The 26,061-nt window shown below is 39.4% G+C and overlaps 1 protein-coding gene across 2 annotated transcripts in view; it reads right to left on the bottom strand.

Annotated features, from left to right (window-relative positions):
• C2H1orf141 (chromosome 2 C1orf141 homolog) overlaps positions 1-22,006 on the bottom strand; it is a 64,018-nt gene extending 42,012 nt beyond the window's left edge. The window contains exon 1 of one of the 2 annotated variants that reach the window (XM_072649768.1): positions 21,818-22,006. The gene's annotated coding sequence lies outside the window, so the exon portion shown is untranslated. Of the gene's footprint in view, positions 1-21,644; positions 21,656-21,817 lie in introns of those variants that run through there. The other variant, XM_072649769.1, reaches the window with a different exon arrangement.
• Between the last annotated feature and the right edge of the window lie 4,055 nt (positions 22,007-26,061).

The following is a 26,061-nucleotide window of genomic DNA, read 5'->3' on the forward strand; positions in this document are numbered from 1 at the left end:
TGAAATTAATAACAATAGTTAGCATTTATACAGTGCTTTCAGGTTTGCAAAATACTTTCCATTCAGCTCTTCTTTGGTCCTCACAACAACCTGGGAGGGAGATGCTATTATCATTCCCATTTCACAGGTGAGAAAATGGAGGCTAACAGAGGTGAAGTGACTTGTTTCAAGGTTACACAGTCAGTATGGGTCAAAGGAGGGACTTGAACCCAGGTCCTTGGGATTCCAAGACTTATATCCACTAGGTCAGGCTGCCTCCTGTATCAGGTATTATTATCCCCATTTAACATAAAAGGATATTGAGGCTCAGACAGGCTTATGTGAAAGTCTGATTAATTGCTGCTAACAAGACTGAGGCTTCTGTCTCTATGAGCTAGCTTTGTTCTGTTAGCCAGTAATCAAGAGCCTAATGCCCATTCACCTTTGGCCATAGGGATAACTCCAGTTGGAGAAGAGACAGGTCAGTTCATAGGGTCATTGATACTCATGGTAACATCCATTTCCTTTCTCTGCTACCTTGGGATTAGCTCTGTTCCTTTCAGAGATGCTGGGTAGCCCATGGTAACTCTGATTGGTCATCTTGAAGGGGTGTGTGTGTGTGTGTGTGTGTGTGTGTGTGTGTGTGTGTGTGTGTGTGTGTAAGAAGGAAACGAACTATAAGACTTTGAAGTGGCCCAAGGGCATCTTAACATGTTAGAAAGTTGGAAGGTGGAAGAGGAGGAGAGAGAAGACTGGAAAGAAGAAAGAGCAGTGTACATCTGTAACTAAGTAAGAGCATATGACATTCTGTCTCTTTCGAGGGCACATGTTTCTAAGGTAGAAGCAGCTTCTTGTGCTACAAAAATGATGATGGAAGGGTTTGGTTTCAGAAAAACCTGGGAAGACTGGTACCAACATATGCAAAGTGAAATAAACAAAAGCAGGAGAACAATTTACATAATAATGGCAACCTTGTAAAGATAATCAGCTGTAAAAGACTTAGTAACTGATCAACACAATGATTCACCACAGTTCCCAAGGATTCATGATGGGACCTTGACCCATCTCTAGATGGAGAACTGATGGGCTCGGAATACATGTTGAAGCATGTTTTCTTCTGTTTCTTATTTTATCCTTTTCATTTCTTTTTGGAAAATGACTAATGTAGAAATTTGTTTTGTATGCTTATATATATTTGTAATGGGTTTTATTTTTTCCTTCCTTCTCAGTAGGTGGGGATGGGGGAAGGGTGATGGGATTTGTAACTAAAAATCTTGAATTAGAAAACCAAAACAACAACAACAATGAGATAAATGTGACTCCAAAGGAGAGGTCAAGGAAGTCAGGTCAGATGAACGAAGGAAACGAGGTGAGGGCTGATGAGGCAGCCGTCTGGGGGCAGCCATAAATAGACCTGATATGGATAATAGAGAAATCTGATGTCTTGCCAGGGTTTCTAGCCAGGATGGGATGGAGAGCTTCCTGAAGCATGTCAAATGAGCATCACTGTGGACTTCTGGGGGTTTGTGTGGAGGACCTAGAGAACACTTCTTAGGACTCTGAGGTTCTGGCCAGAAGCTAAAGTCCTAAGGGGAAGAACTGGTATTTTCCCAAAGGCTGCTTATAGAAGGTTCCAGCTTCAGAAGACAAAGGGAGTTGAAAATTGAACAGATGCTTAAGAACACGGTGTGTAGTTTGTCTTGACAAAATTACGTCTTTTCTCATAATCTAAGCTGTTAGGGCTCCCCCTCCCCAGCCAAATATTACTATGTGTTTACTTTGCAAGTGTTTTGTACTTACATGAGTTTCTACTCTAGCTGTGTCCACAGACAGATGAAGTGACTCCGGCAGGAGAGCCTGTGGATGTGCTGCCCAATGTGACACCCAGAACACCATTCTTTCTTTCTGGGCTGATTCACTCACCCAACCTGCACTAATGCTTACTACATGCCTTGTATGTTTTTCCCAATGTGATCACTGGATTTTCCTAGCTATGGCCATGACCATAAGGCTTTAATTCAAGCACTTTTTCAGGATCCTAAGATTAGCCCTGAAATGTGTATATGTATGTGTGTCTGTGTGTGTATATACAAATATGAGTGTATATGAGTGTGTCTATGTGTGTCTTTGTGTGTATGTATGTGTGTACAATCCTACTACTTGCCCCTCTTATCCCTAAGCCACCATTGCTGCCCTTCCCATTTTCACAAGATCAGTCACTACACTATTGACTTTTAAACACCGAACGTGAAAAGAGCAAGAATAATTATAACATTTATTTGCTACAAAGTTAAAGAAAGAATAATCAAAATATCACAACCCCCTTCCCCCACAAAGTCTCATTCTCCCCCCAGTGCACACAGGATCCATGGGGAAGAATGTGCACATATTTACAGAAACCTATCGGGAGATACATGAATAGGGCATATCACTTTGGACTTTCAGTCTTTGATATTTTTGGATCCTCCAGGAACAATTGGTACCACATGAACCTACCTCTCCTTTAGCTACTCCCCTCCCACTCTCCCATTGGGCAAAGCATCTCTTTTACTCAAGGTGATGGAGTACAAGCTGTTTTACCTCACAACTACTCTTAACAGGATGACAAGGAAATGTTATGCTTTTTTTTAGCAAAAGAAATATCAACACTGCATCTGTTTAATGATAAACAGTTCCCTTAAGCCAGGAAACTTTGAAGCTGCTCAGGTTGGGTCTCTAAGTAATGCAGACCAACCCAGCCAGCTCTTGTCTCAACAGGATTCAGCTTTCTCCAGCTTCTAGCAAAGCCAAACCTCTCCTCCAATAAGCAACACACAGCAAAACAGAAGCAAAAGCTGTATTTCCCTTCTGATTCTCTCTTTCAAAGTGTAGAGAAAAAAGGATAACCAGATATCTTGAGAGATTTCTCCTCACTCAGTCCGTAGCAAGCGTTAGAGAGTAATAATCCCAGAGAGTGTTTTCAGCTCTTCTCCACTAGGCACAGCAGCAAAGAGCCCTCTCAAGGGATCCAGCCTTCCTCTAGTTAATCAACTTCTTCCAATCCTCAGTCTCCCAGCAGAGTAGCTGTGAAGCCTGCCGGTTGGAAGTCGTTTCCCAGCTGGAAGCCTTCTTTGTCTTCTGTTGCTGTTTTGTTTTTGTGACTCATCTCACACTCAGCTTGTTCTTCTATTTCTAATTTGGGTTATCTCTCCCTTTGGCTCCTTCTCTCCCCTCCTATTTCTTCTTCTCACTGCTTTATCTCCTAATGTCTCCAGTCACAGCTTTCTTGTACTCAATCTTTACCTTTTGAAGTACAACTCGAGACAGTCACCCTTCTATCATGTATGAACCCTACAGTCTTTTTGGAGCCTCCCATATTCAACAAACAGTCATTTGATTTCGAAGCTTCTTGATAATAAACTTGGGATACCGAAAAGCCCTTACACACATTGAGCATTGACCACCATGCCATGTAGCCATCATTTTTCAGTCACTGATGGCTCTGTCTTCAAACAAGTCCTCTCTGTAGAGTCATCAGAAGGGCATTTCTCTCATGGGTCCTAGAGAGAGTCTATGTCTCTCCTCAACAGTTTATTTAAGAGTTTGTGTTTCTTTGCAAATTGATTTTTACCAGCTCTCTTAAAGGAGCAGAAAAAGAGCATTTGTGTAAAGAAAGATCACAAACCTGTCATGTGGGAATGCTAGCTAGGGTAGTTATGGGAGACTTCAGTTATTAGCTGGAACTCCCTGTCTCTGTCAAAAGCACAGGAGCTAATACATTTTTTACTTTTCTTAATGATAATTTCTCTTAAAAGAAGAGGAAAGAATAGGGAAAACTGTTATTCTGGACTTTTTCCAACCACAAAGAATTGCTGAAAGAGAAATGATGGGAACTTTGAGAGGAAATGATCATTCTAAGAGTTCTTGGTGGAGAAAAGGAAAAGAGGGAATTTTTAAACAAATACCATACATTGGGAGAGCAGGCTACAGAATTTAGAGAAAGGAGAGAAATCATATAGTTTCCCTATTATCACAGAGGTAACATCATCCTCTCAGACAGCGTAGGAGTCATCCTGGATTCCTCATTCTAGTCTCTCTCTCTCTCTCTCTCTCTCTCTCTCTCTCTCTCTCTCTCTCTCTCTCTCTCTCTCTTTCACACACACACACACACACACACACACACACACACACACACACACCCATATCCAATATGGTGCCAAGGGCTGTCAATTCTATCTTTGCAGCATCTCTCAAATATACCCCCTTCCTTTTTCTGACACTACCTTGACCTTGACACAAACACTCCTCACCTAACACCTGGATTATTGCAAGAGCTGCAGGTAGATCTTCCTGCCTCAGTCTCTCCCCACTCTATGCATCCTCCATTCAGCCACTATAGTGATTTTCCTAAAACACAGGTCTTACCACACCTCTGACCAACTAGTGTTTCCTATTGCCTCCAGGATCAAGTACAAAAATGCTGTTTGTCATTCAAAGCCTTTTATAACCTACCCCTTCCCCCCACCTTTCCAGTCTTCTTGCACCTTATACATGGTCATATTATCTGTGACTGTGGAATGCTGGTGTTCTTGCTGTTCCTTGCATGAGACACTCCATCTTTAAACTCCATGCATTTTCACTGACTGACCCCCATACCTGAAATGTGCTCCCTCCTTCTCATACTTCTGGATTCCTTCAAGTAACAACTAAAATCCCACCTTCTGAAAGAAGCCTTTTCTGATTCCCTGTTGATGTCACTGCTTTCCCTCGGCAGTTATTTCCAATTTATTCTATCGAGAGCTTGTTTTTACATAATTGTTTACATGTGTCTCCCCAAGAGGCACGAGGAGTTCTAAAGAATGAGATTTTGAAGACCTAAACACAAACAACTTAGAAAAGGAGCTGTGCAAAAGTCCAGTAGGGATATATGAGAAACTTGTCAACCTTCTTTGATAACACACACACACACACACACACACACACTCCAACAATGAGAAGATGGAAGGAAGAACAGATTAACAGAAAATAAATATAAAAGGGAAATGGGATTCTGTACAAATGTTATGAATGACCTAAGGTTGTGATCAACAAAAATTCCATTTTCCGCTATGTTTGAGGCAAGAGGAAGACCAAGGAAGGGCCAGATCCATGGGGGTGACAAGGATGAACAGGAGCAAGATGGCAAGGGTGCCCTGTTTTCCCTTTAAGCCAAGAAGGATAGAATGAAAGCGTCAAATAGGAAGCTAACACTCCAAAGGTGTGGAGAGGTGGTGAGACAGCACTTCATGCCCTCAATAAGTTCATTCACCAGGCTGGGATCAATCACATTCCAGGAGACTAAAGGAAATGTAGCTATGATGGCTCTCACTGATCTATGGTGGTGGGGGACGATTGTGAAAGGGGGAGGCATCACAGGTGGTAGACTAAAAATGCAGTGAAAATGAACAACCACAGACAGACAGTCTAAACATTGTAATATCATCCCTGAAATATTTAAAGAGAGATCATGGGGTGTAGTAAATGGTAAATAATCCATTTTGTAAACAGATAGACTTGGTTCAAGACCTGCCTCTGAAGGATATTATCTGTGTGACCCTGGGCAGGTCATGGAACCCCTCGGAGCCCCAGATAACCCTCTAAGGGAACAAGTTACAAATAAATATCTACCAAGGAAAGGAAAGGAAAAGAAAGAGAAAAGAATGATAAAAGAGAAAAGAAGAGAAGAAAAAAAGGAAAGCTTTTGAGATTTAAGTTAAAAGTCCTAGGAGCACTTACGGCAAAATATGGAAGAAAAAAAAGGCACACAACGTAAGTAAGTTTGTAGAGGCTGTGATCTGTATCAGCAGAGAAAATACCAATTCACATGGATAGAAGAATCAAAAAATGCATTTAGACAGAGGTGGTTATAAAGTGAACCCTCACAGGGGCCTTTCCATTTTTCTACCAGTAGGACACTTTCACCTGTGATAAGTCCCTGTAATAGAATGAATTGAAAGCTTGGTGTTATATTACCAGGAACACTTTGAACCACTATCTGATCCAAGGATTGTTCCAGTTTTAACCATCTGCCAGGGTTTATTAACCTTTTCCATGTTAGAGATCCTCTGGTCTCACATTTTTGGAATTCTTTTCTCTGGGCTTTCACACCTAATAAAAGGGTGTTGCTATATCATAGTTCACCAGAAGAGGGACCCCTAACTAACACAAACTTTCCTCTACTTCTAAAAGCTGGGTATCACCAAAGTTTTCTGCTTTTGAAAAATGAGTCAACGATCTATTGCACATTCTGTCAACTCAAAATACAATCTGTTTGTTGAAAATGGAGGCTATCTTTATCAGGAAGGGCATACATCCTTGTTAAATATGTTTATGCATTTTGTTGTTATTGCGTAGTTTTCAGTCATGCCCAACTCTTCCACGATCTCATTTGGGTGTTTGTTCTTTTGGCAAAGACACTGGAGTGGTTTGGTATTTCTTTCTCCATCTCATTTTACAGATGAGGAAATTGAGGCAAACAGGGTGACGTGACCTGCCACACAGCTAGTCAATGTCTGAGGTCAGATTTGAACTCAGGAAGATAATTTTAAGCTTTGTCCTAAAAATCTAGAAATTTATTTGATTTCTCCCCCCTACCATACTGTATTTCTCTCCTCTCTTTTCTCCACTCACTCAGCCTCTACTCTATCTTCGTGTCCCTATCACCTCTCTATTAAATTTCTGTAATACTAAAACTCTGCAAATGGTTTTCCTGTTTCTAGTCTATTCTCTCTCCAATCCGTCTTCTCCTGAGCAAATTGATGATCCTAAAACATAAATCTCATCATGTCACCTTCCCACCTTGGTTGGGTTTCTATGGTTTCAAGGATAAAATGCACATTCCTTATCAAGACATTAAAGCCATACCTAACCCTCCCCCCCGCCTTACCTTTCCTATTATGTGCCTTCCCACAGGTTTATTGATTGATTCTAGGCAAATTGATTTGCTACCAGTTCTTCATACATTCCCAAATCCACATGCATTTTCTCTCTGTTTCCCCCTCACCTCTGCTTCATAGATTCTTTAACTTCCTTCAAGACAATTCAGGAATCCCTCCCAACGCAAGAACTTTCCTGATCCCTACAGTTATTAATACTCTCTCCCTCTTGAAATTACTTTGCATTATCTTACACATACTTTGAATTAACTTGATTGCTGTCCCCTCAATTAATTCTAAGTCCCAAAAGGGCAGGGATTTGTTTTTTGTCTCTGAATCTCCAGCACTTTGCACAAGCGGCTCTCATTGGGCAGATGGTTCACTAACAAGCCAAATAATGGCCAAAGTCTCTCTAGCAAAAGTATCTAGTGAGAAAGTCAAGGCAAGTGAAGTCGTGTACACAAAAGAGTTTCATCACATGGAAATTTTTGTGACACTGTATTCCTTATTGTCCTTGAAAACATATTTTCTTTCTTTCTAAATTCTCAGTACATCAGAATTGCCCAAACTTTTTCTTCCTATGTCCCTATTTTGGCAACAAATTAAATGAGATAGACCCATGACAAGATACAACATCCATTTCTTTTAAAGGTAGACTAGATAACATAGGTATGAATGGATATTTTCTCAATATGTATCTCTCAATAGTATTTTTCTAAAAGCAAAAGCCAGCATTACATACAATTGAGATAAAACAGAAGTCTTTCCAATGAGATCAGGGAAAAGTGAGAATGTCCATTAAGACAACTATTACTTGGCATAATGCTGGATGGTAGGTAAAGCAGAAAAGAAAGAAAGAAAAAGAAAGTGAGGTAATAAGCATTGGAAAAGAGGGAAACATCGCTTTTGCAGATGATATTATAATGTACTTAGAAAACATGAGAAAACTAAAAGTGAATTGAAACAATAACTTCAACAAGATTTTGGCTGTTATAATCAAAATAAAGGTAAACTGAGACACAAAGTTCTAAGCACTATCAATTATTGACAAAGAGCAAATTTGCCAGTAAAAAGGGTCTCAACCCTCTCAGAAAAGCTAAGACCCTGAATCAGGGGAACAGCTACCTTTTATGTACAAAAGGAGGAACATCCAGAAGAGAAGGTAGTGTCATAGATGGGGAAAACATTATATGATTGGTTATAAAGCTTATAGCATCATAAGCATGAAGAATAATATGATTGGCCAAAAATTGGGAATGGGGGGCTAGTGACAACCTTTCCTTCAATCCTGTGGCTAAGAAATGTTCATTGTTTGAGTCCACCTGCAAGTGCAGTTTAGAGATAGTGTTCTAGACTACCAAATGACAAACCAGACTCCTTGGCATCCACCTGCATCCTTCAAGGATAACAAATTTTTTCAAAACAAGAATAGAACCGTGACTAGCTGCAGAACTGAACTTCTAAACTCAGAGACAATGACAGATTTACAGGAAAATGGAATTTCCAAACTTAATTCTGAGACATACGAAACATGACTTGAACAGTTACAAAAAAGTTGGCAGTGATACAGAATGAAATCGATAACAAAATAGAATCAATTTTATTTTCCTAATTCTCACAGCATATAAGAAAAATCTATCTAAACTATTAGCATTTCTTCCTATTATCAATAAAACCCAGAAGGAAAATATAGAAAGAGAATGATCATCTAAAATAACTACAGGAGGGAATTTATATGCAACATACACACAGGAAGTATGTGAATACAACATATAAAACACTCTTTACACAAATAAAGACAGACCTAAATAATTGGAGAAATATAAATTGTTCTGGGAAGGCTGAGCATACATGATGGATGCATGATTGGATACTTGAGTTAGACATAAAGGGTGACATCATAAAGGAATTATGGAAGATTTTACAATCAAACAAAAGGTAGAGAAGATGACAGAAGGTAAAATGGATAACCTTGACTACATAATATTAAAAAGTTTTGCACAAAGCTAATGCAGGTAAATTAGAAGAGAAACGGGTGCCTGGAAAAATCCTAGCAGTTTCTTTCACTGAAAAAGGTTTTATTTCTAACATGTATAAGAAACTGACTCAAGTTTATATGAACAAGAGTCATTCCCTAATTGATAAATGGTCAAAGGCTATATGAGCTGACAATTTTTAGAGAAAAAAATCCAAGCTGTCAATAACCATGTGAACAAAAGTGTTCCAAAATCCCTTATAAATAGAGAAATTTAAATTAAAACTACTCTGAGGTTCTACTTCACACCTACCGGATTGGCAAAGTTGATAAAAAAAAAAAAGATGAAAATGACAAGTGTTAGAAGAGCTGTGGGAAAACGGGCCCATTAATGCACTGTTAGTGGAGCTGTGAAATGGTTTCTGGAAAGAAATTTGGGATGGTGTCCCTAAAAGTGAGTAAACTGTGCATACTGTTTAGCTAAGTGGTATCATTACTAGGTCTATACAACAATAAAGTATTTTTCCCCAAAGAAAGAGGAAAGGGTCTCTTGTGTACAAAAATATCTGTAGCAGCTCTTTTTATGGTGATAAAAAAACCTAGAAACTAAGTGTCACCCATCAATTGGAGAATGGATGAACAAATTATGGTATAAGGATGTAATGGAACAGTATCATATCACAAGAAATTGTGAAAAGGATGGTTTTGGAGAGTTATGACTACTATTGCTCCATAAGAAATTATGAAGGGAATAGTTTCAGAGAAACTTGGGAATACTTGTAGGAACTGATTCAGAGTGAAATGAGCTGAACGAAGAGGGCAACTTATATGGTAATATATTATTTATTAGTATTTATTTATAATAAATAATATTTATAATAGATTTATTTATAATTTATAGTATTGTAACTATAAAGACAAAGAACTTTGAAAGACTTAAGCACTCTGATCATCACAATGGCCAACCACAATTCCACACGATCCATGACAAAACATGATACCCATCTTTTGTCAGAGAGGTGATAGGAGTCAGGGTGCAGACTAAGAAATATATTTTGTAGACATGCCCATATGGGAATAAGTATTGCTTGACTAATGTATATTTCTTACAAGATTTTTGTTTTTTCTTTCCTTTTTAATGTGGAAGGGCAGGCTATATGTGTGTGAGAGAGAAAAAGCAGATTTCTTTATTGAAAAAATGTAATTTAAGAAAAATAAAATATAATTAGATAGCCCAACACAAATCCAACACCTGAATTTCCTTTCCTATTCATATATGTATATCTATATGCATAGATATACATATATATGTATAACCGAAATAGTAATTAAAATAATATTAACAATAGTAATATATTTACATAATCCTTTAAGGTTTGCAAAATATTTTATCACAACCTCCATCTGAGCTAGGTTGTGTATCATTATTCCCATTTTACATTTGAGGACACTGAGAAAACTCAGAAAAGTTAAAGGATGTAGCCTATGATCACTTACCTAGTAAATTTCTGAAATAGGATCTAAACTCAGGTATCCTGAATCCAATTCTGTTACTCTAGGGTTTTAAAAAATTTTATTTATTGAATTTTCTTATTAAGCACAATATATTAATATTTTGCTTCAATATCGATCTAGGATGAAGGTTTTTAATGGAGGATATGTTAACGTATTTCGAAAATGATTTTGTAACTGAATTTAACAAAATTTTTTTCAGTCTTACATATAATATATATGTGTGTGTATATATACACATGTATATATATGTGTGCATCTAGGTGGTTCCTTGCATAGACCTCAAGTCCTGGAATCAGGAAAATCTGAGTTCAAATCTGATCTCACACTCTTACTAGCTATGTAACCCTGGGTAAGTCACTTAACTTTGTTTGCCTCAGCTTCTTCATCTATAAAATGAACTAGAAAAGAAAATGGCAAAGCACTCCAGTATCTCTGCCAAGAAAAAGTCAAATGGGGTCATGAAGAGTCAGACACAACTGAAAATTGACTGAACAACAACAAAATATATTATATTTTCTGTCTTTAAAAGTATTATTGCTGAGGTGTCTACATACATTATTTTCCAAGGGATCCAGGGAGCAGGCACACACATGCACCAATACACATACACACATATGCATGCTCCCCCCATGTATGTACGTGCACACATACACACACAAACCCCATAGAAACCTTAATCTAGGGTATTTAACTTGTCATCTCTCTCTCCCTCCTTAAAAAAGAATGATCATAGACATATGTCACAGGCAAGTTTTTTGAAAAGGTAAAAGAAAAAAGATCTAATTAAACAATGTTCAGTGTAGTGTGATAGAAAAAGTATTAGATTTGGAATCTGAAATTCTGGATTTGAAATCTGGCTTTGTCACTTACTACCTGTGTGACCTCAGGCAAACTACTGAAACTCTCTGGGTTCAGGTTTCCTAATGTATAAAATGATGAGGTCTCATTCTGTCTCTCTAAGGTCCCTTCCAGCTTTTAATCTATGATCTGATATGCCAAAATATTCATAGCAGCACCCTCTGTGATACAAACAATTAGATTGGGGAAGGGTGAAAAAATTGTGTCATATGAATGTAATGGGATATGATTTTGTGGCATTCTCCTCTTGGAATACTTTCTTAATTCCCATTCGGATAGATAGAGTGGGTCCTCAGAAGGCAACTTCTTCTTCTCACGGTTCTACATGAAACTCTGAGGGTCACTGGTGTTTTTAGTAGTCTTTCCTGAGCCCCCATCAGTGTACTCCCATTGACTATCAGCCTGAATTTATTAGTATTTTTTCTGGTCACTGGAATGATTTTATAGATATACATATATATAATTTATTTATTTTTCAGTTTTTAACATTCACTTCTACAAGAATTTGAATTCAAATTTTCTCCCCATCTCTCCCCACCTCTACCCCAGGATACCATACATCCTTTCCCCCAGTCTGTCCTCCCTTTTATCACCCCACCTCTTCTATCTCCCTCTCCTCTATTTTCCTATAGGGCAAAATAGATTTCTATATCCTATTGCCTGTACATCTTATTTTCCAATGTCATGCAAAAACAATTTTTACCATTCATTTTTAAAGCTTTGAGTTCTGTATTGTCTCCTTTCCTCCCTCCCCACCCACCTTCATTGAGAAAGCAATTTGAAATAGGTCATACATGTGTAGCCATGTGAAACACTTCCATACCAGTTATGTTGTGAAAGACTAACCACATTTCCTTTTGTCCTGTCCTGCCCTCCATTTATTCCATTCTCACCCTTGACCTGTACCTCCACAATGTTTGCTTCCAATTACCCTTTCCCCAATTTACTGTCTCTTCTATTATCTTCTCTCGTCTATCCCCTTCCGCCCTACATTCCTGTAGGGTAAAATAGATTTCCATACCCAACTGAGTGTGTTAGTCCCTTCTTAAGACAAATTCCATGAGAGTAAGGCTCATTTACTCCTTCTCATCTCCCCCCTCTTCCCCTACATTGTAAAAGCTCTTTCTTGCCTCTTTTACGTGAGATAATTTGTTATATTCTACCTCTCCCTTTCTCTTACTTCTAGTACATTCCACTCAACAGTAAATTTTTTTTAGGTATTCTCCTTTCATATTCAGCTCACCCTGTGCCCTCCCATATGTGTGTGTGTGTGTATATATATATATATATATATATATGTATATATATATATATATATACACACACACACATACACATATACATATACATACACATGTGTAATGTACACATACATACCCATACACACCTACACATATATGTATGTATTTATATGTACACACACATATATGTATATATTCTCTCTAACTACCCTAATACTGAAAAAAGTCTCATGAGTTACAAATATCATCTTTCATGTAAGAATGTAAACAGTTCAACTTAAATGAGTTCCTTATGGCTTCTCTTTCCTATTTACCTTTTTGTGTCTCTCTTGATTCTTGTATTTGAAAGTCAAATTTTCTATTCAGCTCTGGTCTTTTCAACAAGAATACTTGGAAGTCCTCTGTTTCGTTGAAATTCCACTTTTATCCTTTAAGTATTATACTCAGTTTTGCTGGTGATTCTTGGTTTTAATCCTACCTCCTTTGACCTCTGAAATATCAAATTTCATGCCCTTCAATCCATTAGTGTAGAAGCTGCTAAATTTTGTGTTATCCTGATTTTATTTCCACAATACTTGAATTGCTTTTTTCTAACTGCTTATAATATTTTCTCCTTGACCTGGGAACTCTGGAATTTGGTTACAATATTCCTAGGAGTTTTCCTTTTGGGATCTCTTTCAAGAGGTGATCAGTGAATTTTTTTCCTTTTCTATTTTACCCTCTGGTTCTAGAATGTCAGGGCAGTTTTCCTTGATAATTTCTTGGAAGATGATGTCTATGCTCTTTTTTTTATCATGGTTTTCAGGTAGATCAATAATTTTTAAATTATCTCTCCTGGCTCTGTTTTGCAGATCAGTGGTTTTGCCAATGAGATATTTCACATTATCTTCTATTATTTCATTCTTTTGGTTTTGTTTTATAAACTTTTGATTTCTCATAAAGTATTTAGCTTCCATCTGCTCCATTTTAATTTTTAAAGAACTATTTTCTTCACTGAGTTTTTGGGCCTCCCTTTCCATTTGGCCAATCCTACTTTTTAAGGCATTCTTTTTCTCATTGGCTTTTTGGACCTCTTTTACAGTTTTGGTTAGTATATTTTTAAAGGTATTATTTTTTCAGCATTTTTTGGGTCTTCTTTAGCAAGCTATTGACTTGGTTTTTTATGCTTTTCTTGCATTGCTCTATATCTCTTCTCAATTTTTCCTCCACCTCTCTTAATTGATTTTCAAAATCCTTTTTGAGCTCTTCCATGACCTGAGACCATTTTGGTGGCTTTGGCTGTAGAAGCCTTGATCTTGCTGTCTTCCTCCAGTTGTAGGTTTGGTCTTCTCTGGTTAAATGCTATGATCTTCCTCATTTGAAAGGATGGAAGAAAATACCTTTTCACCAAAAAAATAACCTTCTACAGTCTTATTTTTTCCCCTTTTTGGGCATTTCCCCAGCCCATTGCTTGACTTTTGAGCCCCTTGTCAAGTGGAGTGTATTCTACCCCAGGCTTCAGAAGTTTTGTGCAGCTGCTCTCTGAGATATCTGTAGGGACCTGTAAGTTCTCAGCTCTTCCATAGTCAAGGGAGAGGTTTTTACTCCTCTCATGGCCTGCACTCTGGTCTGTGAGCAACCACAAGCACTCTTGACTTCCCTGGAACTGTGAGTTGTATTCTCTCTTCACAGCCTCCATCAGCTCTGCCAGCTCCTCCTCATCCCAGGATTGCTGTTCAGGACTGCAACTCAGATCAGCCTCTCAATTCCCCCACTGTCTATAAGCTGAGAGTTCCAGAAGTGGCTGAAGCTGGGCTGGGGCTGGGTCAGGACAATGTTCCCCTCTGGTCTAGGTGAAAGAGCTATCTCGTTGACCTTCAGAGCTGTCTTTGGCATTTGTGGGTTGAGAAATCTAGAAAACATAGCAGCTGCCCATGATTCTGTACCCTGAAGCCTTCTCCAGTCCCATCTGTGTTGGCACAGCTGCTCCAAACCTAGTGCAATAGACCTCTCCTGTCTGTCTTGGACTGGAAATCTGTTTCACTCTGTCCTTTGGTGGCTTTTGTTGCTCTAGAGTTTGTTTAGAGTCATTTTTTACAGGTATTTTAAGGATTTTGTGGGGAGAGCTCAAAGAGTTCCATGCTTCTACTCCGCCATCTTGGCTCTGTCCCCCTGACTTTATTGGTATTCTGAAAAAGTATTTACTCTTCAGGTATAGCAAGGATAGTTGTTACAGACAAAAAAAAGCTGAGGAATAAACTCCCCTTTGGAATGCCCAAGATTTCTGAGAAGAAAGGGTTCAAACTTAGAGGACATGTGGTCAAACAGTAAACTCTAAGTCCTTTCATCCTTTTTTGGAATGTGCATGAAGTCTTTCTTAGGTGTTGCTTTCTGAAGGGCTCTGAGGGTTGGAACCTTTGTAGGCTCTATCTTTTTTCAATGTATTTAGTTTATTCTCAGTGTATCTCTCAGCTCCCAGTGGAGATGCTGCCATCTGCCACTGCCACTCAAGGGACAGTGCTACTGGTTCTGATGGATACAGCTACTGACACCAATGGAAGTCAATGCCAGATAGTCTGAAGTTCACAAAGTTATCAACTGGTCAATGTAGGAGAGGGGGTGGGAAGAAGTTAGGAGGGAAACTTGATCCTCCCTTTCTAAAGTAAATTTGTTTTGGAGAGACTAATTGCCTGTTCAAATATTCAAACTTCCAGAGTGGCTTGCTGTTTTATCCAAAACCCCACAAATCATGATGGATTCTCTTTAAACAAACACAAGGTGTTTTCTATGTGGTGTCATATACATTCGTTGAAAGGCTCAAAGCCCCCACGGTCCTTTCAGTTCCGTTAAGGACTTCTTCATATCCTATTTACTTTTGATCAATTGATTTGTTCAAGATATATGACCATTCTTTGACGATGAGCTAGAGTGGTAATGCAGCAGTACCCTTAAAACTGTACCAAAAGGAAGAATATAAGGGAAGAAAAGAGGAGAGTGGGAAGATTTTTATGTTCTGATTCTGAGAAAAATAAACAGAACCATGTATCTAGGATGCCAGATTAGGAAAGGGATACAAAGAATTATAAGGTTCCCACTCCCAAGAAACTTGTCTCTAAACTTGATTCAGAGTTCAGCTGGCCTGTAAGAGGTAACATTTATAAATCCAGCTCTCCTGCTCAAAAGAATATTGTTATCCTGTCATGTCTGACTCCTAATGAACTCATTTGGGTTTTCTTGACAAAGACACTAGAGTAGTTTGCTATTTCCTTCTCCAGCTCATTTTATAGAGCAGAAAACTGAGGCAAACAGGGTTAAGTGAACTTGTAAATGTCTGAGGCCAGATTTGAACTCAGGAAGAAGAATCTTCCTGACTACAGGTCCAACACTCTATGCAGCATGGTGCCACCTAGGCATCTCACAGACAATGATACGCACAACTATAATTGTATAAATAGAAAACATCGGCAAAAAGAAGTTGAAACCTAAGTAATGAAAAAGTTATTGATATTGGGGGAGGGGGAACATAACAAAATATACCTTCTCCCTTAATTAGATTTTAGGAGGGGAATTTACCAGGAGAAGTGCGGGGCCAGCTAGAACAAAATAGTATATGCATTGTCAAACTAGGTTTTATATCAGATGTTGGGAGGATTTTTCTTTACTTTGGTACAAGGGAGAGATCATTCTGGAAAGGATGAGTGGGAAATTACTGTGATGTAAAGCCTGAAGGAGTTGATAAAATGTAAAAAGATATCTTCAACTCCTTTTCCTTCTGAGTTATAATACAGAGCTAAAATTTGCTTTGGAAGAGAATGTTGAGCCTTCAAAGACTATCTTTATGCCCTATCACTGTCCTTTCATCTTTGGCACTAAAGGGCCAAACATTTCCCTTTTATTATTATCAAAGCTGATCAAAATCATCAGATAGTGAGGTCATGTATCTAGGATGCCAGATTAGGAGAGGGATACAAAGAACTGTAAGGTTCCCACCCTCAAGAAACTTGTCTCTAAACTTGGTTCAGAGTTCAGCTGGCCTGTAAGAGGTAATATTTATAAATCCAGCTCTCCTGCTCAAAGGAATTTAACTGACTTTGGAGAATGCAGGAGAAACCATGGGAGTCTGGGCATGACATCTTTATTCCACCACGTATCCTTTAAGGATGTCTGGTTGGCTGTCCCAAAGTCTGGACCACTGTCTCACATCTGCACTCAGACACTAAGCACTGCTTAGTTCCATGAGAGAAGAAGGGAGATTGTTGCTAGCGCCTATGGTGAAAGCTCCCAACCAATCATATTGCCCTCTATCCCATGATGTCATCTACCCCTTCTTCTATGCTCCCCCAAACCCTATTTAAGGGGCATTGCCCTCTTGCTTTAGGTCTTTGGCATCAATGGAGGCAAGTCATGGACCCATTTATTGACAGCATACCCCTGCTAATAAATGTTATCTTGCAAGGAGATGTGCCTCAGTTTACCCTTTTGTTAGAATATCAATCAAAACAGATGGTGGCAGTGATGGGATGGAGATGATGAATGCTTTCCTACCCAGATCCTTATCAGAGCCTCCCCCTATTCCACCTGGCCCAAGTGGAACAAATTGTCCACAAAGGGAGAATTTCTGTTAGGGAGTAGATAGATTCTCCCTTATTCACAACAGTTTCAGATCTTCTCCAGGCAAAAAGGGGGAGTGTTGTATGCTTTGTGTCTGTTCTTAGTTTTTCTATTTGTGTCCACCGCAGATTTTGAATGTGGACTTTATTGTCTATAGAGAGTGAAGTCACTGGCAAAATTTGACTTCTGTGTGTGTGATGGGGAGGGGAAGGGGGATAGCACAACCTTCAGTGACCAAATTGAATAAGGAAATATGTAAAGACCATCAGTAGCATTTAATTGAATTAAACCAGTCAAAGATAACTTTGGGCACAGGAGATAAATGACCAGGAGAAGCAACGATTTGAAAGGCTGACGAGTACATTGGGGTCACTCTCTCAGGGTGGTATGTCTGTCTGTTGGTGTCTGTGTGTCTCCTACTATGTCTGTACATGGTATGTCTACGCTGTTTTATTAAGATTGCTGTTAGAAAATGTTGTACATGAAATTTAGAAATAAAAACCTCTCTGTAAATTGATTTTTAAAAATTCTTGAAGCCTTCCCAATAAATCTCTTTCTTGTAGTCTGAGGACACTTCGTGGAGATCAGGGGGAGAGATAGAGAAAAAATCTTCCCTCTCAAACTACAGAAATTTATGGAATTTGTGTGTTCTGTTTTTTATCTGTCTTGTGTCCGAGTTTGTGTTAGAACATTGGAATCTATCAAATTCGGAAATTATTGGCAATATTTAAAACCCAGGTACATTTCTGGGACCAGTCCCTTCAAGGAGGGTCTCTCCAAAAAGGATTGGGAGATTACATTTGAAGGTAATTGGGCTTAGCCTTCAAGGAAGACGTTCATTTTTTTTGAAGATGGAGGGAAGATGCCCCAGTTGGCTGTCCTAGAAATAGGAGGGCTGAGGAAGTCCTATCTTCCTACCAATGTGGACACTGAGTTGCTCCTTAATATGGAGCTCTCCATAATTTTTTTTTGGAGAGTTGAGAAAATTATGTTTTCTAGCCCGAGAGATTTGGCAGTTATTTGTTCCAAGGATTGAGGGACCCAGCAACATATCACTACCTGATTGGTTGGTTGGTTGTTATCCAGTCTCAAAGAGGACCAAAATGACATCCCTGTGCTAGAGTCAAGCTTCAGTGCATGCAGCTGTGGTTCCTCAGACGAATTCAAGCTCGGAATACTCTACCACAGATCAGGCACAAATAGTCCATGTGAACATTTGGGGTGAATACTCTAAATGCGTGCATCCTGCCTTTTAAAAAATTGTTTCAATTCTGCTTTGCTCATAGAGGACAGCACTTTCTCGGATGTGTGCACCCCATGCTGATTGGTCCCATGCCAATATCTCCCATATTACACAATCCCAAAGTTCTTAAGCCAGACCTTAAGAGTATCCTTGTATCGCTTCTTCTGACCACCATGTGAACACTTGCCCCATGTGAGTTCTCTATAAAACAGTTTTTTTGACAAGTGTATATTTTGCATTCAAACAACATGGCCAACCCATAGGAGATGTGCTCTCTGAAGCAGAGTGGTACCATAGTCAGTAAGGTCCTAAAGGGGTGTGATATCAAAGATCAAATTTGATTTTTTTAAAAATAAGTGATTGTGTATATGAGTCTTTTAGCTTGGGAAGTGTAATAGTGTGGTCTCAGGTAACATCTAATAAATCACCATGCTTGTGGTATAAAGCTACATGCTTGCAAATTCTACCTTTTTTAGGTGAAAATTGCCAGTGGGGCTTAAAACCTTCTCCGAACAGGAGGGGTGACTTATCAGAAAAGCAGGGTAAAATATTTGAGAAGCTGGCAGTTGACTTTATGATTACTGTCTCATATACCTTTGAATGCTTTTATGTACTTGTCTGTGTATTTGTTCTAAGATTATGTGTTCAAGCTTGTTTGTTTGTTTTTAATATAATGGGAGCTAGAATTAGTTATATTTGCTTTTGAAGGGATCTTTTCCTTAAGAATCAACCTCTCTCTCTCTCTCTCTCTCTCTCTCTCTCTCTCTCTCTCTCTCTCTCTCTCTCTCCTCTCCCTCTCCCTCTTCCTCTCCCTCTCCCTCTCTCTCTCTGTCTGTCTCTTTTTCTCCTATATTTCAGCCACAGTCTAAGGGACAGAGAAGATAAATCTAGATAAGCCAGAGTCTTTGTTTTATACTAATTAGAAACTAAATTTATGATTGAAATGTAAACTCACTACTATGCATCTCCAGATTTTGTTTTAAATGTTTTTATAAATGTCAAAATATTATAGTGAGTTTTGGATTTCATACTTTTTAGGATTTGTTTTAAGAGAAATAAGAGCACTCCTCCCCCAACGACAGATTTATTGTTTTACAGCCAAGAAAGGAAGGTCATATTTTTCTGATTGGAGATAAGCTTGTTAGTAGTAACAGTGAAGTCAAAAAATAAAATGAAATGAACTGCATCTTCATGTGAATTGTGCATGTCAGTGTTATTGGGATAAACCAAGTGTTTTGTAAGCTGTTAAAGACTTTTCTAATTGCCAAATGCATCTTAAAGGATTTTTTGGTGCTTCCATCTAGTGGTGAAAAACAGAATTGCCAATAATTCAAGTTTGTTACAGGCATATTAAGAGTCAATATCACACCTTAATAAGTCATTAGTTTTGTTTAACAACTATGTATGCTCAACTTTTAAAGGAGAAGCTCAGTGAAGTAAAGATTAAAGAGATTGAGATACTATTGTAATCAGAAGAAAGAGAAAATCTGGAAGTAATAAGAAAACGTGGGTTTTCTAATGACGGGAAGATGTATACCAAAGAAAACAAGGTTTGAGTATTTTGAAAAAGGTTGAAGGGAAGTTTTGGCTTTGTTTAAGTGGGAATTCTGTGAGGAACTTTATGCATTTATTTTTTGGGGAGCTATGGTAATAAACAACTACACTTTGATTTGAAAGCAAATAGAGAAGAGTTACAGAAGGCTGGGAGTATACTGATAGGCAATTGGTTCTTTCTGAGATAATAGGACCAGTTTTGAACAAATTTACAATGTGCTTTTAAATGTGATAATTGGGGTAGATCAAAATCTAATATCAGACTGCTACTTTTAAAGTCTTTGGTAGTGGATTGGCTGGAAATAGTGGATTCTGAATATCAAATACTGGAAAAAAATGGCCCCTGTGAAAAATAATGCTAAGTAATTGAAATTATAAATTGAGATTCTATATGGTACCATTTAGAAAATAGATGCGTGTAAAATTGAATTTATTCTGGTCTCTTTTTAGTGAAATGTGTCTCTCCTAATAAGATGCTTATGATAAGTCAGAATTTATTCTACTATCTGGCATTAAGACAAATTGGGAAAATGCATGAATCTGGAAATCTGTCAGTTGTGTGATATCAAGTAAGATATCTGTAATAGTAATTTAAATGGAAAGATCTTTCTCATTAATTAATAGGCCCCTATGATCTACTTGGATCACCCTTGGAAGTCTGGGTCACATGTGGTGGGAGGAGCTTGCTGAAGAGAAGGAACAGGAAGGGTGGAGCAGAACCTGTAGGAAATGAGTGAATGGTGTCAGGTCAGAGGAGAATGAACACAGGCCAACTGACACATTGTGACAGTTGATAGTGAGAAGGCCCTGGCTGAGGGAGAGGAGGTCTGAGACTGACACATTGTGACAGCTGATAGTCAGAAGGCCCTGACTGAGAGAGAGAAGGTTTGCGGATGGCTTTGCCCCCTGCTGTGACCAAGTTTATTAACTTCTTGGTCACCATGATGAATTTGGCTTTCTGGTTCTGGGATATGGCTTTATGGTATTTAAATAAATCTTTTTCTTCTGCCTTCTATATGGAGAGTCTTTTGTATTTTGTGACTGAGAACTACACTGGCATATTCATAGTCACCACCAGTGCTGTGAATATTGCCTTGATGATATAATATCTCAATTTACCAGTTTGTAATGTGATAAAGTACCTAACATAAATGTAATAATTAATTTTAATAGAACCATTGCTAAAATGGTAAACTCTGGATTCTTTGGGGTTATAGATTAAATTGTATAAAAATGATGTAATTATTTGAAATTATTCATTTGGAAATGCAATAGATGATAATGTATTTACTGTGATTTTTATATAGCAGAAATCTCTTTAGGATTTGAAATGCAGACTCCTGAGATCTTATGAAATAAGGTATTTTTTTTTAACAACAATGGTTTATCCTATTTATCCTAGCATATTTTGAGTTAACACTGAGTTTAAACAGGTAAAGTCTTTTTGTCTTATGTGATTTCATTTGCCTTATGTAATGTGCTAATTTTTGCAAAGTGGGTCTTTGATGAATTATGTTTTGTGCTAATGTCCTTTGTCCTAAATAGCCATAGGGCTATGGACTAAAGAGATGATTTCGTGGATAAAGAAACCCTTTCTACCAATGTACATCTATGCCTTCCCTAAAACTTGAGTCCTAAGAGTCATCCGGGACCCTGAAAGTTTCAAGTGACTTGCGAGTATCACAAAGCCAATGTGTGTCAGAGGCGTGGCCTGGACTCAGGTCTTTCTTACTCCAAGGTCAGCTCCCTGTCCACTACACCATTGTTGTTGTCTCTCTATATACATAAATACTCACATTTCAGCTCTATCTATTATCCAGGAAAGTACCTTGCTGGAAAGTACCAATCACACTGAATAATTATAATTTCAGGTATTTAATTTTATAGTCCTTGATGTAGTAAAGGTTGAATCAATTCTAAAATGACCAAAGTAAAACACTATTGTCTCTCTATACTCACAAATACTCACATTTCAGCTCTGTCATCCAGGAAAGTACCTTGGTGGAAAGTACCAATCACACTGAATAATTATAATTTCAGGTCTTCAATTTTATAGTTCTTGATGTAATAAAAGTTCAAGCAGTACTAAAATGACCGAAGCAAAAGCTAGTGTTCCAGTGCTCATTCTGTGGCTTCATTGGAATACTCTAACACCTTTGAGGTTAAAAAAAAGGCAAAATGCTTCTATACCCACAATTCACTTCTATGAAGTCACCATTTATAGAATAGATTCTTACCATGAGAAGCCGACACAGAATGAATCAAGTTCTTTGACATTCTCCCAATGAATTAAACTGAGGCAAAATTCAGATGAAAAATAAAATTTGTCGCAATTAAGTAAGATTTCAGGTCAAAACATATTCAAAGTAATTTTAAGTGGAAGTGACCAATCAACTTGGGAGCTAGGAATTCTAAGATGAAGGCAGGAGGAGGGGAGGGCATTCTAAGCATAGAGGACTGCTTGTGCAAAGTCATGAAGGTGAGAGATGACATGATGATTTCAAACCTGGTGGACAGCTTGAGGGGAAGTATTATGAAATAAGATAGGATGGGGAATGGGAACTGGACTTGTGATCTCACTGGCTCAGGGAAAGTTTGGATAAGGAAACTCCTTCTGCTAATGCAGGTTAATATATGCTTTGTAACTTATCATCTTTGAGAATTGCCTAGAGCACTGAAAGTCAAGCGTAGTAAGTCATTAAGTGTTAGAGGCTGAAGAGCTGGATCTCAGACCTTCCTCACTCCAAAGCCTGCTCTTTCTCCACTACACCAGGTGTCCTACTCATGGCCTGAGAACCCAAACTGTCCCAAACTCCCCAGTTCAGCCCAACTAGATGAAAACATAATTAGGAAATGATAAAAAATACAATAAAACACAGATACTGTGTGTGGTTTTCTAAATGAATTTGTGCTCTGCAGGGATAGTATAGGAACTACTCCAGTCTTCTTTTTTCCTCCTTGGTGATCATCCTCCATTCCCAAGTTCACATCTCCATCCCTGAAATTCCCAGTAGACTTCATTTCCAGCTGCACCCAGAGCTCCTGCCAACATTTCAAATGCAATACATTCCAAACTAAATTTACCCTTCCCCGTAAACCTGTCCATTCTCTAACTTACCTATTTTCAATTGATGCTTCCCCTCATCCTTCCTCCTAATTGCCCTGGGTCAAAACATGGGGGTCATGTTCAACCCCTTCCCCCAAACTCCTACCTCCAGCCAAGCTTGATCATCCAAATCCCACTGTCACTCTTGAATCCAGCCCATTCTTGTGGCTAAGCCTACAACAAGCTCTTCTCATTTCTCCCCTGTATAATTCTGAGGGTGCCTTGCACATAGTAGGAACTTAATACTCTGGTCGAATTAAGTTGATCAGCCTCTTAAGTAGTGTCTAGGCCTCCAGACTTTCCTCTAATTTTTCCTTTACACAGTTAATATAGTAATCCTTTTAAAGCACAGGTCTGACTTTGCTGGACTAGGAAAGAACTGAATTCCAATCTGACCTCAAATACTTACTATTTATGTGATCCTGGGCAAGTCATTTAATTGCTGTCTCCCTCAGTTTCTTCAAACGTAAAATAGGATAGTAAGAGTACCTACCTCTCAGGGTTGTTGTGAGTTTCAAATAAGATAGTATTTGTGTGTGTGTCTGTGTGTGTGTGTGTGTGTGTGTGTGTGTGTGTCCATTAGCTATTATCAGTATGTGCAAGAGGAATTAGACTTTTTCTGCTTGGTCAAAGAGAGAAGGACTAGGGACATTGGATGGAGGAAAGTGCTAAGTGTAGTTATCAGGAAAAACTTCCAAAGTCAAGTCAACAGGCATCTTTTTAAGAATCTACCATGTGCCCCAGGCACTGTGCTAGTAATAGCTGGTAGTGCTAAGCAAGGCAAAATGAATTCCTGCTTTTAGGAGCTCACAGTATAAAGTCTAAGGAACAGGGCTGTCCAAAAGTGGTATGGGACGCTCAAGAGGCAGTGAGCTCCTTTCACTGGGGGCTTCAAGCAAAGACTAGGGGATCACTTATTGGGAAAGTTGGGAAGGAGATTCCTTTTCGAGACAGGTTAGACTAGACAGCCATTAAGGTTCCTTCCAACTCAAGCTTGGAAACATCCAGTGACTCGCCATTGTTGTTAGTGCTCAGGTACCATCTTCCTTTGTATTTTTATCCTCCGGCTTAAGGCAGTGCCTGGCATACAGTAGAAAGCACTTAGGACATGCTTGTTGATTGACTGATTAATAGCATAGAATGCAAGCATCAGAACATCTGACTCCTTTACAATCTTAGTTCACTGCTTCTCGTCACAAATTCTATATAGGAGATAATCTGGTAGTCTCCAATCTCATCCTGCCATTTCCTATGTTCTGTCTCCTCTCCAGGAGCTCACTCTGACCGTGCCCTCCACTATCTCACACCCCCCCACACCCCCACACCAAGCCTTAAACAGTTTGTATTGTTCACCTTAGAAGTTTAGAGCTAGGATTTGAACTCAGATTCTGTGACCTTAAATCTGATCTTCTTTCCACTCTGGTGACTGTTTTGTGTTAGCTCATTAAAAAAAAAAAAAAAAAATGAGTCTCAATGGGAGGAGATCGTTACGAGCAAAAGTTTTATTCAAATGAAAGTCTTGGGAGCCCCCTCCCCCAAATCTTTGCCTAGTCTTCCTTCAAGGGAAGGGCAGCCTCCGCCCCCTTCCCCCAAGCCTCCCCCAGAATCGGTCTTTCTACTTGGCCCGACGTCGTTCCTGAACCAATCTCACCCAGTCTTCCTGTTCCACTCGCCCGCAGAAAGAAAAGGGCAAGGGCTGAGAGGGGGGAGAGACTGTTGCTAGGGCGCATTGTGCGCTGGCAGATTTCGTCCTTCATTCGCTAGAGGTTGGAGGGATGGGAAGGGAAAGGTATCGCTGCAGAGCCTTAGAGTTCAAAGGGACCTCAAAGACCTAGAGTTTGAACTAGAATCTCCAGGACCATAATAAACCTGCCATTGTGCCTTTGCATGAAGCCCTCCAAGGACAGGGGTTCTCCACCTTCCCGAAATGGTCGTTCTATTTTTGGACAGCTCCAATGGTTCCCGTTTACCTGGTGGCTTGCTCTAAATCTGCCTCTTGGCACCTCACACTCATAGCTTCTTGTCCTTACCGTGTAAGCCCAAGAAATAAGGGAAAGATGGGAGAAGGAAGAGGATGAGAGGGGAAGACAAGAAAGGAGGGAGAAGGGAAGGAGAAGGGAGTGAGGGGACGGAGAGGATGAGGAGGGAGAAGAGAAGAAAAAGGGAGGAGGAGAGAATAAAAGGCGAGGGAATGAAGCAAGGGAGATGAGCAAGAAGACAGAAAAGCGGAGGAGAAAAGGAAAGGGAGAGGAGATGGAGGAGAAAAAGAGGGGAAGAGAAGGGAAAAAAGTAGGGAAGGGGATATTGTGGAGGAAATGAGTGAGACCTCTCTAGGATGGTAAGCGAATGTAAACTCTCCCATTCTCATTTTATTTTCTTACTGACATGATCCTGGGCAGACAAGGGCTGCAGTTGAAGCAGTGTGGAAATCTACTTTCAGAAAGGATTGTATACTACCTTGTCCAGTAAACACCTCCAGCCCCCCCCCCAAGTAGAACCTCTAAACGAGCTGGTAGTAGTAACTCCCCAGTGTTTCTCTTCTGCTAGTAACCTGCTAGTGGGGTTGGGGACAACAGCCAGGGCCTGGCAGAGGCAGCAGGCAGCTGGACTCCCTCAAAGTGCTTTTACTCACATCCTCCAACTCAGTCCCCTCCAGTGTCCAGCTCTGGGACGTTCCTCCCCGGGGTTCAGGGGAAAGTGACATGTTACATGGCCTATGTTCTTCCCTACAGACCTCCAGTCCCTTCAATTTCCTCCCCACCCCACCCCACTCCAGCCCCTCCAGGAACGTTAAATGCAGACCACACCATTGTCCCATGCCAGAGTCTGGTGCATGGTCTGGTTGGAGCAGCCCAGCCCAGCTTAGTTTAGCACCAAGAACTTAACAATAAGACCAACCACAGCCAACCCCACAGAAACGGACCCTGAGCCCCTCACCACCATGAGTTGTGGTGAAGGGAAGGGAGTGTTTATCCCTGTCTTAGTCCTGCAGGCCTCAGCCCAATAAGGGGTCTCCCTCCCCCCACCCATCATTTTAGACCAAGGGTTCTTAGCCTGGAGGCCATGGACCTCTTCCACGGTGAGAGTTAAGGGGGTCTGTGAACTTG

This window comes from Notamacropus eugenii, chromosome 2 (assembly GCF_028372415.1).
Source record: "Notamacropus eugenii isolate mMacEug1 chromosome 2, mMacEug1.pri_v2, whole genome shotgun sequence".
NCBI lineage: Eukaryota > Metazoa > Chordata > Mammalia > Diprotodontia > Macropodidae > Notamacropus > Notamacropus eugenii.